This window comes from Balaenoptera borealis (assembly GCF_965194805.1).
Source record: "Balaenoptera borealis genome assembly, chromosome: 5".
Lineage (NCBI taxonomy): Eukaryota > Metazoa > Chordata > Mammalia > Artiodactyla > Balaenopteridae > Balaenoptera > Balaenoptera borealis.
In genome coordinates, this window is record NC_138862.1 from 118,951,084 (window position 1) to 118,969,247 (window position 18,164).

An 18,164-nucleotide genomic window follows, 5' to 3' on the forward strand; every position below is an offset into this window, starting at 1 on the left:
TTTCCTTGATTATATGTCCCTTAATTTGTTTCAATAATCTTCAAATACGTGGTAGATGATTCCTTTTTTGTAATATTAGTAAGATAATTTTCTCACTTACACAAGGTTTTATACTTTGCCTAATGTGACTAGTCTATAGAAGTATTGGTTGAATAATTTATTTTCATTTGTATTTTATAATAAATTTTCCTTACTCATACAGGATCTCTCATTTAAAGAAATAATTAACCAACAGAAATATTAAGAAATCTGACACGATAGGCATATTTATATTTGTATATCTAATGCATGATAATTACATAGCATCAGAACAACTGAATTAAAATTTCAGATATTAGTAGTTTTATGAATGATTTGAGAAAGATTACCTACAAAAGTAATAGTAATTAATGAAATAAATGACTTTTATAAAGTTCCAATCAACAAAGAAAACACTGATAAAAGACTTACAATTTTATTGGACATATTGAATGTTAATTTGTAATATTATTAAATATTGATTCTAGCCTTTGTTTTTTCCTTCATAAGTGGAGAAAAATTGTTTTTTACACTTGACTGGTCAAAACTGAAATTCCCTTAAATAGATTCTGGAGGCTCTATATTTACGAAAAGGTCATTTGATCTACTTCTAGCCTTAAGTGACAATCTGGACAATTGTTAATCCTTGTAACTTGTGCAGTGTGACCCTCAGACTTCCTCACATGGGCAGCTTGCACAGCAACTCAGCAACCTTGCTCTTGGTCTGAGCTGGCAACACCTCACTGAGTTCCCTCTTACCCTAAATTTGGCCTTTAACTGACTTCTTTCCAGGGACTCAGGTTCTTACTGCTATGTTCCTCTTCAGAAGCTTCCTCTGTCCCGTCTCTCTTCTTGAATATTTCACCTTAAGATAGTAAACTAAGTATCAAAGGGAACTCAATATGTATTTCTTTTGCCAAATTTAGTCAGAATCAGCCCATACCTTTGAAAATTGTTGTGGAAGAAATGGACATACCCATGTTAAATGAGGAGAATATGTTTATTTAGGCAACTGGTTATTTTTCATAATCTCTGGAAATGATGCGTTCACAGTGGGAGGCACCATAATGCAGTACCAGACAGACTTGGGTGGAATCCTCTCTTGCCCCAGAACCACCCACGTGAGTTTAAGGAGTGACTTAACTTCTTAATGTCTCAGTTTCCTGTTTGTAGAGAAGAGAGTATTTACCCCATGAGGTTGCTGTGAGAATTAAGTCAGAATGGTGCCTGACATACAGCAACCACTCAATGAATGCCAGCCAAAAAAATTCACTGGCTATACTCCTTAAATATAGAAAAGTAAACCCAAGTAGGCAAACTTTCCAGGTCATGGCTTGCAAAACCAGAGGGAAGAACTCAGAAGGATATGTAAAAAATGTTAACTTTCTCCTTTGGTTTCACACATGCATGATCTATACTACCTTTTGAAAATGTCTAGTTAACTTGCTTTCATAATGTGCACTATAGAGAATAGTACACCTTGTAAAAACATGTTTATTCTCTGCTTTTGGAGCTCAGAAAAATGGATAAAACCTCTATTCGCCATTCAGTGAACTTCAGGAATAGCTTGGTTTTTGTTGTTATAAATTTATTTATTTATTTGTTTTTATTTTTGGCTGTATTGGGTCTTCATTGTTGCCTGCAGGCTTTCTCTAGTTGCTGTGAGCGGGAGCTACTCTTCGTTGTGGTGCATGGGCTTCTCATTGTCGTGGCTTCCCTTGTTGCACAGCACGGGCTCTAGGTGTGCAGGCTTCAGTAGTTGTGGCACGCGGGCTCAGTAGTTGTGGTGCACGAACTTAAGCAACTGTGGTTGCTCTATGGCATGTGGGATCTTCCCAGGTCAGGGATGGAACCCGTATCCCCTGCATTGGCAGGCAGATTCTTAATCACCGCACCACCATGGAAGCCCAGGAATAGCTTGTTTTTAAACTTGATATCTGGAATGAATTCGACACATTGCTTATCTGTTTGCTTTTGTTTAGAGAGTCTTTAAAAGCTTAATGATGGAAATATCCATCTAAATCTTAAAAATCAAAAAAGCTGTTTTTTAATAATGAAACCTTCTCCAAACCCTCCTTGCCCTCTACCACAAGTATCAGTTTGTGAGCCTGAGAACAGTTCCTTGATCTAAATCAAGGGTGTCTTTTAGAAAATTATTATACTCCATGTCAGTTCATTCAATAAATGTTTGTAGTAGGTGCAGTGCTAAAGATGGTGGTACCCAATAGCCAATGAGGATCGTCTCCTTAAGGAGAGGGGAAGCTGACATGTGCGTAAGCAGAGATGAAGCAAAATAAGGAGATCGTATCAGAGAGGTGGAGCAAAGTACTCTGCAATTGCAGAGAGGGTCTCACTCACTTCAGCAAGCGATGGCAAGTGAGGGGGGCACAGATGGGAGCATAGAATTTCGTCAGGGGGAAGGTCAAGGTGGTAGGACCTATAATAAAGACGCATAAAGGCACATGATGAGTTTTATAGGATTATAGTTAATAAAGATTGAAATCATTATAAAATCATAAATACATGTGTAAAATTTATTTTGAGGCATTTGACCAACACTAAAATGCTTTGTTCCTTCCCCAAATACTTTATCTTATCTTGCTTGGGTATGTAAAATGATCGTACATCCAAAACCTTTATGTTGTAAAAAATAATATTAATCAGATAGTGTTCCTCAGTCTTTATAACTTTCCTTGTTTCCTATTATCCATAAAAATTTCACAGATAAATAATATATTGGTCATAATAAAAACCATCAGGTATATATCTTCTTCATATATTAACATGCAGATATTCATGAGAAAGAAACAGAGAAAGCAATTATTTTCTTAGACAAAGTGAAGCTACTTTGTTATATGCAGGGAAACAATATAGGTTAAATTTACTAAACTTTTAAAGGAGATTTGTTTATTTGAAACTTTTTTTTTTATTTAATGAAGTCAATTATCTCCTACAAATTCATTAGAAATTTGGAATTTTACAATTACTTTACGTCTTAAATATAAAAAAATTTGTATGATATTTTAACATCTCTAAGAAAGAAATAATCTATTGTAATAAAATTACCTAATATATAAAATTAAGCATGCTGTCATCTTTAGAGTCTATTTCAAAAACCAAATTTTATGGATGTAATATAACATTCATGAGTGATGAATACACTGCTTTAGAAACTATTGTTTTTAGGAATATTCCAGGAAAACTATTTCAGGAAAAATGTCTCTTTCAGATACGAAAGCTGTTTAACATGCTTCATTGTATACGTAAGCCTTCAAGCAGTAAGTGTTTTTACAGAAAATGCTTAGAATTGACCACTAATCAAGGCACACTACATTAACTGCTGGTCACTCCAAGTTGAGCAGTGCTTTTTCTTTCCTGTACGATGCTGACTCAGGTAGACAATTTCTTCCTCTCTTATTTCTATAAGGTGCTTTGAAATATAAATTTAGGAAGTCTTTGCTGGTCATAATTTATAAAGGCAAATATTTCCCCATTTAATTTAACTTTTAGATACTGTGAAAAGCAAGACTGTCACTGACTTAACGTTTCGGGGAATCATCAGTGGTTGTAAGACCATATGTGAATCAAGCAGCCATTTTGTTGCTTTCACCTGAAACTGGAACAAAATGGTGGGAGGGGATATAAATGTTTTAGGTACAAATACATAACATAGATAATTGTAACACTTTTGGGGTGCCTGTCTTAAATTTAATTTTTCTTTTAAATTATTTTCATTTAATATAACAATAGGAAACATTTATCAAGTAATGACAAATAGAGGAGACTTGTTTATCTGAAACATTGCAAACTGACTGTAGTCAGAATGGTGCTTCCCAGGCTCTGATGTTGGTCAGCGTTGTCCAAACCAGGCTCTATTCTCACTTGCTGTGTGAGAAGCGGCAAGCCACTTACTTGCTCCCAGTTTTCTCTTGTAAAATGGGTAACAATAGATCTCACTTCATAGGGATTGTGTAATAATTAAAATAAGATAACACATGTAAAGAACTTACCACAGTGGTGTTTGGTAAACATCCAGAAATGTTTTAATTAATATTGATATGAATAATAAAATAAAGAAATAAAAATAGATGATAGAAAGTAATATGAATAAACTAGTATGAAAAATAAAGCCAGTTTTAGAGTAGTGTAAAGGTTAAATAGACTGGGTCACATTCCTGTTGTAGATATAATAATCTCTGAATACATTATTATTCAATAAACACACAATTTAAATATAATTTATCATAATATAGGAAAAAAAATTTCAAGCTGAAAAAAATTCCACAACTAGGCTCTGAAATCAAAAGCCTTTTTAGAGGATGTTTGACACTAATTCTATATATGTTATGTTTTTAGTTATATATGGTTATATATATGCATATGTGTATATATACACATATGCTTATACATATTTTTACTTGTGAGTAAACAATTCATCCTTAAAAATAGACCAACTGTTGAAAAGAAAAACATTTATAGCACAATAAAAATGAAAGTTTTATTAATACTGGGTTGTATATCTGGAATAAGATTGCCTTATCTGTAAGAATTCTTTGCTTCCAGTAGGGCGTTCTTGTGAGATTAGAATTGGCCTATTAATAATCAGTATGGTGGGCTCTTCATTACCGTAGAGGTAGAATTTCAGTCTTTACATGTGTAAGTAGTAGTACTGGCTACTGTGTGTACAGAAATTTAAAAAGCGGGCACATGCCATTTTTAAAGAATAACCTAGCTCTATTTCTTTGTATCTATAGCTCTAGATCTTAAAGAATATCTGGATCATTATATATGGAATATGTAGATCTTAATATATATCATATATCTGTATATCTATATCTATTCTTTAAAATCCAGATCTATAGATATCTAGATCTCTATATATGATCCAGAAATATACCTACATCTATATCTATTTACATAGATAGATATCCAGATATATAGCCATATCTATCTATCTATTATTTATCAATATAGAGATATGTAGATCTGGATCATATCACCATAGACATCTATATCTATATATTCTTTAAAATCCATGTAGATATATAGCCATACACTTTTACAGAATCAAGTAGTATATGTGTGTGTACAGACACACAGTTAAAAAAAAAAAATTATTTATTTATTTGGTTGTACCAGGCCTTAGTTACAGCAGGCAGCCTCCTTCATTGTGGCACATGGGCTCCTTAGTTGCGGCTCACGGGCTCCTTAGTTGCGGCTCGCGGGCTCCTTAGTTGTGGCATGCAAATTCTTAGTTGTGGCATGCCTGTGGGATCTAATTCCCTGACCAGGGATCGAACACCGGGCCCCCTGCATTGGGAGTGCGGAGTCTTAACCACCGCGCCACCAGGGAAGTCCCACGCACACAGTTTTATTTCAGCCTTCCTTCACCCTCTCTCCACCGTGTTGCTGACAGTAATTCTTCTGCCTCGTGACCAACATGTGGCCTCTGTGACCTGTGCCTTCACTCAGCTGGGGAGAGTGGCCAGACAGCATGAACTCAAGGGATGCTTCCTGCTTCCTCCTCTTTGTGCTTTTTCCTCCTTTTCCCTTTCCATGACCTCTCCATTGCTTTCCTCCTATCCTTTCACTTTGGCCACCCCATTTTTTGGCAAGGGAGTGTTCAATTCTGCATGTTTCCTGCTTCCAATCATTTTCAACTGTGTTATTAGTAAGTCAATTGTTAGGAGGGTAGCACATAACATAACAAACAAGGGCGTGACTCCTCCAGATCTACCTCTGTTCACTCCCTTCCCAGGCTGTACGGGATGAGGATTTGGTTAGTAACAGCCCTGCCTACACTCTGTGTAGTGTGACTGTTGTGTGGGAAGAGTAGAGCCTCATCAACTGTGTGGCTTTCTGTGCTGTGTAACATGCTGAACACTTTATACCTTTAGCTCTATTTATGCACCTAACTCCACACGTAAATATTATTCTCTTCTTTTTAGAGATGAGAAATCTGACGTTTACAGAAATTGATAACTTAGTGGTGGTGTTGGGAGGGGTACTCGGATTTGACCCCATGTCTGTCTAATTCCAAAGTCCGTGGCTGTAACCACTAAGCTTATTGCTGCAATTTTGTTTTATTTAAAAGTCTGTATTTTTCCTACATAATAACTTAATGGCATCAGGATAGGTGAAATATGCAACTTTAGCTTATGAGAAACAGATGTTTGAGGTACATGACCAAATGTCAACTGGAAGACTTATTTCCCTCCACATTTTTCTTCAGTGAGATATCATTTGGGAAAAAAACCCCCCAACTTTCTCACTTTGTTTCAGTTGAGAATATTTTAAAGATTTAAACGACAGAACATGCTTGTGACAAAGGATTTACAATAGAGAAAGAAGCTAGTTTTCAGAAAATTTAGGTTACAAATTAATAATAATAATAATAATATTCCAGTGCCTTTCCTCTGAGCAGACCCAGATGATTTATAAAATGTGAGGGTAAACATCATTTCGCTCCCACCCCAACCAGAGCAAACAGTCAAAGCAACAGTGTACAGCTTGCTGGAGCCGTGCTCTCTACAGAGCCCCGGAATATTTGAGAGCTTTGTGTTGCAGATGTCAAAACTGATTTAGTAATTAATCATTTAGGGAATAAAAATCTAGGTTCTTGTTCTGCATTTAGAAAAATACTAAATCAATAAATAACCATTTTTATTTTTATTTTCACTTACTTGGTCTCTACAGAAATTAAAATCTAGTGTTCTATTTGTTAAAAGTTGTAGAAGTGCATGTACACACCAGTTTAATTTGAATTAATATGGGTGTAATATTATGTGCATGATTTGAGGGTAGGAATTTTTATTACAGGAATAAATCTGTTAGTTTTTAGACAAAAAGAGTTTTGTTTCAGGAACTGTTTAAATTTGGTTTCTTTCCCAGTGCTTTCTGACTGGTGCTTCTGAATAAGAATAATGACTAATTAGGGTGAAATCCTGTTTGAATGATAAGATTTCTGGGAAAAGAATTACCAGATTATTTTACATATCCTAGTCATTTGTAAATTGTTGTGTATGATTCCCTCAGGGGGATTCATTTGCTCAGCAATTCATTATAAAAATTTGGACAAGGTTTTACTCTTAATCTTTGAGATGACCTCTAGGCCTATCGTGGCTTTTGCCATAAGTCAGGATGTGCATATGAGAACTTCTTAAAGGACCATGGGAAGACAGGATCCCACCCTGGGGTGGAGAGACCTTTGAAGCCACATCTGCATACAGGTGACTCCAGGCTACACAGGAAATTCCTAGGGAGCTGACAGTGTTACAGAAGCAGCCCAAACTATAGCAGGGCCGTCTCTTTACTGCCACCCTATATTTATATTCTTTCCTATTCATTCTCAGCTCTTGAAATCTTTTCTGTAAATAGGATTTATGGAAACACTTGTGTACTGTTCAAACCCTAATCCAACACCCAGATTTTTCTACTCCTTAAGGAGGCTGAGTTAGCTTTCCTTGTAGCTGCAAGAAAAATACTGCCAGTTTCACCATACTGGAATCATATCACTTCATGTGTAAAATAAGAGGCAGTAGGTGAGTTGGAAAAAGCAAAAGCCTGGACTTCAGAAGAACTAAGTTTTAGTATTGGCTATGCTCTTAGCTAGTCCTAGCCTGGTGACCTCGAACAAGTCATTGAACTTGGTTCAGTGATGCCTCCATTCTCTCTTTGTGAAATAGAATTTCAGAGCTGGAAGAAATCTTGGATTAGAGCAAGGATCACAGACTCAAGTGTCTAGACTGGGGAGCCATAGGTAACATATGTATTGGTCTGGATGTAAGATAATAAAAGCGATGAGGAGTGTGGTCCACTAGCGATCCAATGCCCAGTTTAGGAGAGGCAGCAGCTCATGGCTGATTGTTGCCATGGGAGAGCCTGCCCAAACTTGACCTTTATATGTTTTAGGAGAAGACCATAAATCCAGATTTGCTGTGAAATCCTTTGATTTCTAAGTGTTCGTAAATATTTGAAAAACAAAACCAAAAACAAACCCACACATCTACCAGGGGGCTTTGATGTGCAGGTGGTCAGTTAGTGACCCCTACTAAGGGAGGTAGGGGGTCCCCACAACCACCTTCAGCTGCCAGATGAGTCCCCTTGAGATTGGCGCTCAGTGAAGACCACTCTGTGGCTGTGGAGGGGGCTGCTGAGGCTATATGTTGCTTTTCTTCACCTAGTTTGTAGGAGATTTGAAATTTGAGTCATGGTTCCACTAGACCTAGAGTAGTTGTGCCAGCAGAGGAGAATTTCCAGGACCATATTTTTCTACTGAAATTCCATACAACTCTTTCTGGTTTAGTAACATATCCAACAAGTGAACCTACAGCACAGGCAGCGTGCCAGATGACTGGTGTTCAAATCGTACCGTTGCCCGGAGCAGCTGTATTGATAAGAACACTGTCTTGGTAGCAGGCACCTGGAGATTGATTCCCCTGCACATTAGCTGGTAAAAATCTCTTCAAAAAATCAATCTAAAGAGATTTCAAGGTAGTCCTTTGGAAAATCTCTGTTTTACACGCAGAGAGGCAGTATAGCAGTGTCTTGAAGAGTTCTGCTTTGGGATGTTAACTTCTCTTAGCCTCAGTTTCTTTAGTTGTAAAATGGACATTATAATGGCACTTTTAAAAATTGAAGTGTAGTTAATTTGCAGTGTTGTGTTAGTTTCAAGTGTACATCAAAGTGATTCAGTTATACATATATATATATACATTCTTTTCAGATTCTTTTATAAGTTATTACAAGATAATTGAATATAGGTCCCTGTGCTATACAGTAGGTCTCATTTGTTTACCTATTTTATATATAGTAGTGTGTATATATTAATCCCGGACTCCTAATTTATCCCTCCCCCCACCTGCAACCGCTATCCCCTTTGGTAACCAGAGTTTGTTTTCTATGTCTATTTCTGTTTTGTAAATAAGTTTATTTGTATCATTTTTTTAGATTCCACATATAAGTGATATTCTATGATATTTGTCTGGCTTACTTCACTTAGTATGATCATCTCTAGGTCCATCCATGTTGCATCCATGTTGCTGCAAATGGCATTATTTCACTCTTTTTTATGGCTGAGTAATAGTCCATTGTATATATGTAGCACATCTTCTTTATCCATTCATCTGTTAGTGCACATCTGGGTTGCTTTCATGTCTTGGCTATTGTAAATAGTGCTGCAATGAACAGTGTGGTGCATGTATCCTTTTGAATTATAGTTTTCTCTAGATATATGCCCAGGAGTGGGATCGCAGGATCATACGGTAGCTGTATTTTTAGTTTTCTAAGGAACCTCCATAATGTTCTCCATAGTGGCTATGCAAATTTCCATTCCCACCAACTGTGTATATATAATACATACATGGCAATATTAACACCTACATTACTAGAGTTGTCATGAGGATATGATAAATGAGATAGCGCATGAAAAGTGCTTAGAAAAGTGCCTGCTTCCTGAGCACTGAATAAATCTGAGCTACTATTTTACCTGCTCCCTACACCATCTCAGACTTAGCTCTACTTGTCCAGCCTGAGGTAGTATTAAGTATTGCTCTGTGTAGATTGTTCAAAAATATAATGAAACCATAGACATGTATATGCATTATGACTAATATAAACTGATTAATATCTATAAACGATTAGCAAATTAGTGAGTTGGGCTTGTGTTAACATTGTTGTTTCCTACCTGGTGCTTTGTGGGTTTAAACTGAGGATTGTATTATTGAATGTCTGCATATCAAAATAGTGCTGATTATAATATATTAATATTTTCCCTAACTAGATAATATACTGACATTTTAAAAATATTTAATGTTACAAGTGCCCATAATTAGTAGAGCAAAGTTCAGTTAAATAGTGAAATCATTAGGTTCAAATCTTAAATGTCAGCAGAGGCACAATCTCCTAATTTGGGGCAATTATCTGGTTCACTGCTTTTGCTCTGACATACATGTCATGATATATATACAAGGTAGGGCTTAGAGAAGACAATTTAATTAGTTTTTTTTTTTAATTTACTCTTTATTGTAACTCCCAGTAGTGAAAAATTAGGCTGATGAACCAATTGCTCTGCATCTGAATTACCAAAACGTAAAAACATGATGAAATGTTTGCGCAAAACATGGTATTTGTTTTAGAAAAGCAAATGAAGACTATTCTTTTCCTAGAAGACATACCAACATTGTTCATTTTAACATTCAGAAATGTAGTAATCACATTGAAGTGTTTAACCTGGTACATTAAAGTCAGATGTCCTAAATTCTATTGACTCCTATTTTGAATTTTTAATAGTATGAATATCCTTCTATGAATGGAAATACTATAGAGTAGTTTGTAAATAAGTTTAGTGGTTTCTGCAAATGCGGATTCAATTACTCCTAAATTAGCCTTACATCAAGAATTTAGAATACAGTTCAGTTTGTAATCAACTTTTCAGTTATAGAAACTATTTCATTATCCTTTGAAAGCACAAAAACTAAACAGTAACCCATTTTTTCCTCTTAATTAATTTATGTTTTTGTTTAAAAATAAGCAGTTCTTAAACCAAGTTAGGAACATAACTGAGTACTAAGAAGCAGATATAATTACACACATGCCATTCTTTATTTATTTATTTATTTTTATTTTTGGTTGTGTTGGGTCTTCGTTTCTGTGCGAGGGCTTTGTCCAGTTGCGGCAAGCGGGGGCCACTCTTCATCGCGGTGCGCGGGCCTCTCACTGTCGCGGCCTCTCTTGTTGCGGAGCACAGGCTCCAGACGCGCAGGCTCAGTAGTTGTGGCTCACGGGCCTAGTTGCTCTGCGGCATGTGGGATCTTCCCAGACCAGGGCTCGAACCCGTGTCCCCTGCATTGGCAGGCGGATTCCCAACCACTGCGCCACCAGGGAAGCCCCACACATGCCATTCTAACTCTTCTTATTTTAGTTTAATACCGAGAGGGAGGATTTTCCACAACTGATTGCTTCTCTTCATCAGCATCTTTCTGTAAATTTGGTGGGTACTCATTTCACTCAATTATCCAAGTACATATGAATAACTCTATTTTTGAAATAACATTATTAGGCAATTATTAGTTGAGCATAATTTAATTTGTATTTCACATTTTATCATTTTTCCATCAATTATGTTTTTTCACTAAGATAATTTATAGTTCAGGAGAAGAGTAAATTAGAAGGGAAAGGGACTCTATATGAACTGGAAATGAGACCACATCTATTTTACATATAGGGATAAACATATGTGTGTTTGGCAAACAAGATTGGCTTGGAAATCAAGTCCTTTGGAAATGTTGTCAATGTTTCAGATTGCTGATCTGTGCCAAAAAGAGACTTAGACTATGTTTGTAATGGAATATTTTGAGAAATTGATCTCTGCTATAAACTAGTTTATCCACTGCCACCTATAAAATATGTGGTTGTCAAGAATTCAGCGCTTTTGCTGGACTGCAATCTCCGTGAAGGCAGGGATCACCTGGCTCCTTACCTTGGCCCACCAGCCCTGCAGGCCCCGGGGTCTTGCCTCCCTCACCAGCCTCACCTTCTGCCCTTCCGCTTGCTAACTGCACATGAGCCGCGATGACCTTCTTCAGCTCCTGGAACTCGCTCTGTTCCTTTCTGTGTCAGAGCCTTAGCTAACACTTGTGTGTCCTAATCTGACCCCAGCTTAAGATTCATTTCCCTTGCATGTGGATCTCATCATAATTGTCTACTTCCCTTGTAGGAATGTGAGCATGGTGAAGACGGGATGCACATTTTCCTTATTCATGGCTATATCCCACTGCAGGGCATAGTATCCTGCACGCAGCAGGAGAACGGTGCACACTTGCTGAATGAATGAAACCACTGGCAATGAATTCTTGGAAAATCATACACCAAAGTTGTTATTAAGCCAATATATTGTTTCCAACAATTTTTCCAGCTCTGAAATTCAAACTATTTTATATAATGTGTACTCAGCTACAAATGTAATTATATTTATTTATATTGACATGCTTACTCTGAGCTCTTAGAGGGCACAGTTAAATGTTCAGGTGCAAATGCTAGCTTTGTTATATTTGCTGGCTGCATAGATTTGAGCAAATTACTTGAACTTTTGTTTTTATTTATTTCTTTATTTATTGGCCGTGACCCTGCAGCCTGCGGGGATCTTAGTTCCCTGACCAGAGATCAAACCTGTGCCCCTTGCAGTAAGAAGCATGGAGTCTTAATCACCGGACCACGGGGGAAGTCCCAAATTACTTGAACTTTTAAAGTCATCTTCTGTAAAATGGAGATCATAATGCTCCCCTTCTAGTGTTGTGCAGCCTAAATGGGATAGTGTATATAAGGTAGTTCTGGCGTGTGATAAGTACGGAATATATGTTAGCCTTTTTTGTTTTTTTTATAAAGAATACTACTAACAGTAGAATCCCTAGCACCTATGTAAGCAGCTGCAGTCATCGTGGCCAGATTTGCTTCTTCTGTAGTATTAGACTTTCTTCAGAAATGGTATTTGTATCTTGTTGTAAATCCTAAGAAGGAAGACCTCATGTTGTTGGAAGTGCAGCATGAGACTGGGCTTGTGTGACCTGAGTTACTAGGCAGTTGTGTGACTTTGGCAGAGTTATATAACACTTCTGGGGTTCTAGTTGGCTGTAAAAAATGCTTGGACAAAATAATCTCAGAGTGGAAATTCTCTGATCGAAGCTCAAAGACCTACATCATTGTCTGGAGGTTCAGCCCCTCTTTCAGACTTTAAGACCTGTGGGTGTAGTGACTGGCTTGCTTTCAACAGTTGGGGGAAGGAAGGAGATACAGAGGGATTGGCTATAACACTACCAATATTTTACCCAGTGAAGTGTGGGATAAATAGAGCTTGTGGCAATCTGAAGTCTAAAACACCTCACATCTATGGGGGAGTTCCCTGGTGGGCTAGTGGTTAGGTTTCTGGGCTTTCACCCCACAAGCCCTGTAGTGCAGTCAACAAAAAGAAAACCAAAAAAAAAAAAAATTTAAACACCCCATTTGAGATATATATATTTATTCATTTTGTATATATATCGCCAAAGCTCATTGTTATGGATAGAAATTCGGAATACAATCCTGTAGTGAACTGATCACACCACCTATGTTTTTCTTTCTCTCTCTTAGTCTATAAATAACCTGAACTTTAGAAAACAATTTTAAATGCTAAAGACATCTTTGATATAACATAAAGTTAGTTCCCAGTGAGGGTTGCTTGTTCCCCCCATAACAAGAAACAGCCCCCCTCAGCCACTTCATTTCCTATTCATTGTATGAATGTGTATATGTATACATGAAGAACAATGGCACATTTAGTCTAGAAGCAAAAGGAGATGTTCACAACCAGAAAGTAGCATTTGATACAGAAAGGGAGGGTGTACCCACACACATAAGCAAAGGAAGGCAACTAATGAATAAAACATCTTTTCAGAAGTGCAGAAAAGTCAGTTGCACCATGTTAAAGCCGTTGCCAGGCAACATATCTTTTCACAATAAACACTTGTGAGTCAGATAACTCAAGGAGACATTGAATTGGCAAATGTAACTGTTCTCAGGCAACTTCTGCAGGGTAGAGAATGTTCACAATCCTTTGCACAACATCAGGAATGCATCTCTCCTTGTAACAACTTCTCCTTTGAACCACATCATTTGTTTTCGTCTCTTCATGGGAATTCCCAGTCTTTACGCCCAATCCCTCTTTATCTTGCAGGCATCAGGATGCACATGCAGATCAGGAACACATTCTTCACGGTCGAGGGCTGGGAGAATGCAGGCATCCCACCTCAGGTGTGGAATGTGCAACTTTTGCAGAGGAGTTTAGAAATAGGGAAAGCCAGGGCTATGAAGAATCTCTATTGGCTCAAGAGAAAATGAAAACAAAACAGAACAAACACCACGCATGTTTCTTTATTAAATCCATTCAGTGAGAGAAAGAAAATACCCCCAAACTTGGTCACTGGGCAAGATGCAGGACACATCCGGAATAGTGATTGTCTTTCAGAGGATGGAATGAGCTGACCTCAGGACCACCCACCCTTGTATTAGCAGAGCAGACGGAGAAAGCAGATTTTCAAACAGTAACTTGCTATCTGATATTCCTGGCAGAAATACAAAAACATACTTCCATCTCAAATTTATGGCACCGTAATGTATTCCCTCTCAGCTTTCCAGATCGTTCCCATTGCCAAATGTCACCAAAACATAATCACAGCGACTAAACAAATTAAATGTTCGGTTAAAGACAAGCCCGAAAAAAAAAAATGAGTAAGGGAAAGAAAAGCCCCCAGATTGGTAATAAATTAATGCCATGTCAGGCTTTTTAGTCAGTGAGTTTAGAGCCAGGATTTTACAGTGCTGCTATGGTGCCGTGTGATCAACGTAGGGAGAGTTCCTTTCCTGCCGGATGGGTTACACTGCACAAACCAGGGCTCCTTAGGTTCTGCTTTGTTTAAGTATTGCAGCAACAATGGCCATCTTTTAAAAAATAATTTTAGATTATTCTCACATCATGCTTCAAAGTATATCTCATTTTTTTTGTGATAGCAAGATAAGTAACAAATACCTTTTGTTACTTTAAGAGAAATATGAGTTCAATATTTCCCATGTTTATTGAATGAGAGATTAAACATTTTATTGCGGAAATTCCCTCCCCCACGTGCTAAAGGTTAACATTTGTACACATCCTTCCAAATACTTTACTATCCTCCCATTATCCATTTTTTGGTGTGTACAAAATTTCAACATTTGATTGTGTTGAATAATATGACAGTTTCCTTTTGGGGGAAAAATGAATTAAGCTAACAAAGATCGAAATGCAGCAATTCTGGGAAAAAAAAATGTAAGGCTCTTTTGTATATTTGTAGAAATTTTGGAGCTGGGTATGGTCTTCAGAATTTACATATTCCAATTATTTTGTGATATAGTTGTAGAAATCAAGAACCTGGAGTCTGAAATGACTTGCTTAAGTTCATCAGTCTAGTTTGTTAGCTGACTCTAAAACTCAGAAAGTGGGCTCTTAGAGTTAGCAATACTTTCTTACACATTATTTCTGCCTCGTCCTTATAATGAAATATGATATGACTTCAAAACACAAGTGAAGGAGTATTGTCTCCAAAATTTAGAAAGGAAACGAGTAAAACCACAATGCCATTTTGAAATAGTTATCTATATTTCATAATATGTTTCTTCACTTTCTTTTAAGATCAAAATTTATTGAGGAGAGAACTCTGTCTAAACATGTGTCTTGAATATATTGGTCAACCAATGTCAAGCACTTGTGTTGTGTAGCAATTTATGTGGCTATTAATCACTTTAATAAGAATGCCCATGCCTACTCGTTAATTTTTTTCTTTTAGAAATATAAAAACAAGCAAATCATAGGTCATTTAAGAAAGACTTGAAATACTGTTAGTGTATTAAAATTGATTGTCCAGTTCTATAGTTGGTATTGTAGACTTAATTGATTGTCCAATTCTACAAGTCCATATGTGTTTTTCCTAGAACTAAATATTGTCACTTTATTACATACGTCAAAAATTATACTGTGCACCTGCCATATATGTTAGTCATCTTAATGCATTAGTCTTGGACAAGATACTAAGCTTATTCACCCATGAGACAGAGATAGTAATACTTGCTGTAAACATTCACACAGGGACAAAATGAAATCACAAATAGGAACTTATTATCAATTGTAAAGCACCATACAAACATAACAAAGTACATATTTTATTCCTTATATACGAATATCAGGAACGAAAGTACAATATTGAAATTTCCTTGTATTGTCTCAAAGGGCAAATAATTAGCAGGAAATTAGTGTAGCAAAGAGATACTCTAAGTAGGTTAACATGCAAGTGTCTTTGGCCTTTATGACCACCTGGGCGCTTGAAGGTATGCGAAAAATATGTTTGGCCAATGGGTTCTTCTTATTATATGTCCATGAAGGTTTTCCATACATTTGTCAAAGTTTTAAAAATAATAAGACTTAAAATGTTTATTCTGAATAGACAAATTTTTACTACAAATTATGTTACAATTGAAATAATAATTAATTTTGTTAGAGAAATTCATATCAAGTTATAATAATTTCAGCCTATCTTTTGTAACTGCATGTTTCTCCTATCGCTTTAAAGCTAATTTAGGCCACATTATATACAAAATTAAATCTTACTTTCATAGCTACACCCTTGGGGTTCAATGAAAAGGCTTTATGAGCTAGAAATTAAAAGTACTGGTTGAAATACTATTACATTATACCAGCTATTATTAAGGCAATTTACAAAGTTGGTGCTAAAACTATGCACATTTTTCATTGTCAGCCCTCATATATTTAATAAGCCCATGGGACTGTTTGGTATATAATTTGGCAAATAAAATCAATTGAGAAGTAAATAGCAAATCAATGGCATTTATCACAAAAGAAAATTACACTATACCAACAGCAGCATTTATTTAACCCAATATTGTTATGAATTAACACATTTATACTAAGTGATTCCAGGAAGATATTTGGGTGCTGCATTCCTTGGCTATGAATGAATATGGTTTCATCCCGGCAATTTCCTCTTTGAACATGGGAAAAATAATGAAATTTATGAGAGTATACTTTCAATAAAATATACTTCTGACTTTTTAAGACTCTCATATTTTCTCTACAACAGTATGCTGTGACGTGTACATATGATTATGTTGTATGAAATTTCAATGGTCCTCAGAAAATTTAAAATATATTTCATAATTTGAAAGAATTATTGTATATATAAGTTTAAGCTAGATAATAGACAGCTATAAATTATTCCTTTCAAAGACTTGAAAAGATTAGTAATATTTAAATCACTATAACATAAGCAATCATATGCAAAGGTGTGATTTTTATCATCTTTAATCTTGTATGTTAAAGTGGTTTACAGTTATTCCATATGACTATAAGTTCTTATGAAAAATATAAAAACCAAAAGACACTTCGAGACATTTCTGAACTTATTTTTTAAGTACATCATGAAATTTTTGGTATGTGTTATGGTATTTCATAATGAAAGATCTTCTCTATCAAGAGAACAGTATTTGACGGCTTCCAGTACAAACACAAAATGGCTATTAGTGTTTTCCGTTGAAGGAAAAACAATTTAATGTTCCATTTGATAAACAACTGACATATAACACATCTTTTAATGTTAATGTTTCATTTTAATGTTTAATTTTTGTATTCTTTTGCAGTAATAAGTGATATTTCCACTTGGCGGTGTATCTTTTTGTTTCTTCTATTCAGTATGGCTGATACTTTTGAACAGGTTGCGGTAACTACATTGTAGATTAATAAAAGTAATGTTGTCTTCATACTGTGTCAACCATCAGGGTTAGGAAGAAGCAGGGGATAATTTTAGGATCTAAAAGAAGTGACTAGAAAGGTTAGAGTGAAAACAATGGAACGTTTTCTATTCAGGAGAATCCAATCTTATTTTGAGAACATGATACTTGTCAGGCCAAAGCAGGGGTAACAAATCCAAATATCTACATGCACCTGTCACTGTGTGAATTGTGCCAATATATGACCACAGAGAATGGTGGTCTTGGGATGAACTAACCCACAAGGGCATGCCTGCTTAGATGCAAGCAAACTGAGAAATTTAAAAACCACTATGAGGCCAAAGTAAAGACTTCTGAAGGCTGAATTTGCCCAATAGTGTTATCATTTAGTAATCCCTGAAAATTTAACATTACTATGTGTGTGTGTGTGTGTGTGTGTGTATGTGTGTTTTCTCAGTTTTTAGTCATGAAGTCCCTAAGGAGGTGGAGAGTGGGAAGGGGTACAGTAAATGGTTGAAACCGTTCCACAAGGAAAATTCCACTAGATTTCAGAGAGACTAATATGTTGCAAATAGTCTAGAAATATGCCACATATATTGCAGACACTTGAGTAGATTTTGGCTGACTAATAGGTAACTCCTGGTGAGGGCAAAATAAAGCATATGAATGATATATGTTAAATTAGTAAATTATCTAAAATTTATACTACTTATTAGGACAATTTCCATTTTGTCCAAAACACGAGGAAAATGGATTCATAATTGTTTACTTGGAAAAGCTGAAAAATGTTTCTTTTCTGAATTTCCATATTCATAACTCCAGCAAATAATTAACGTAAC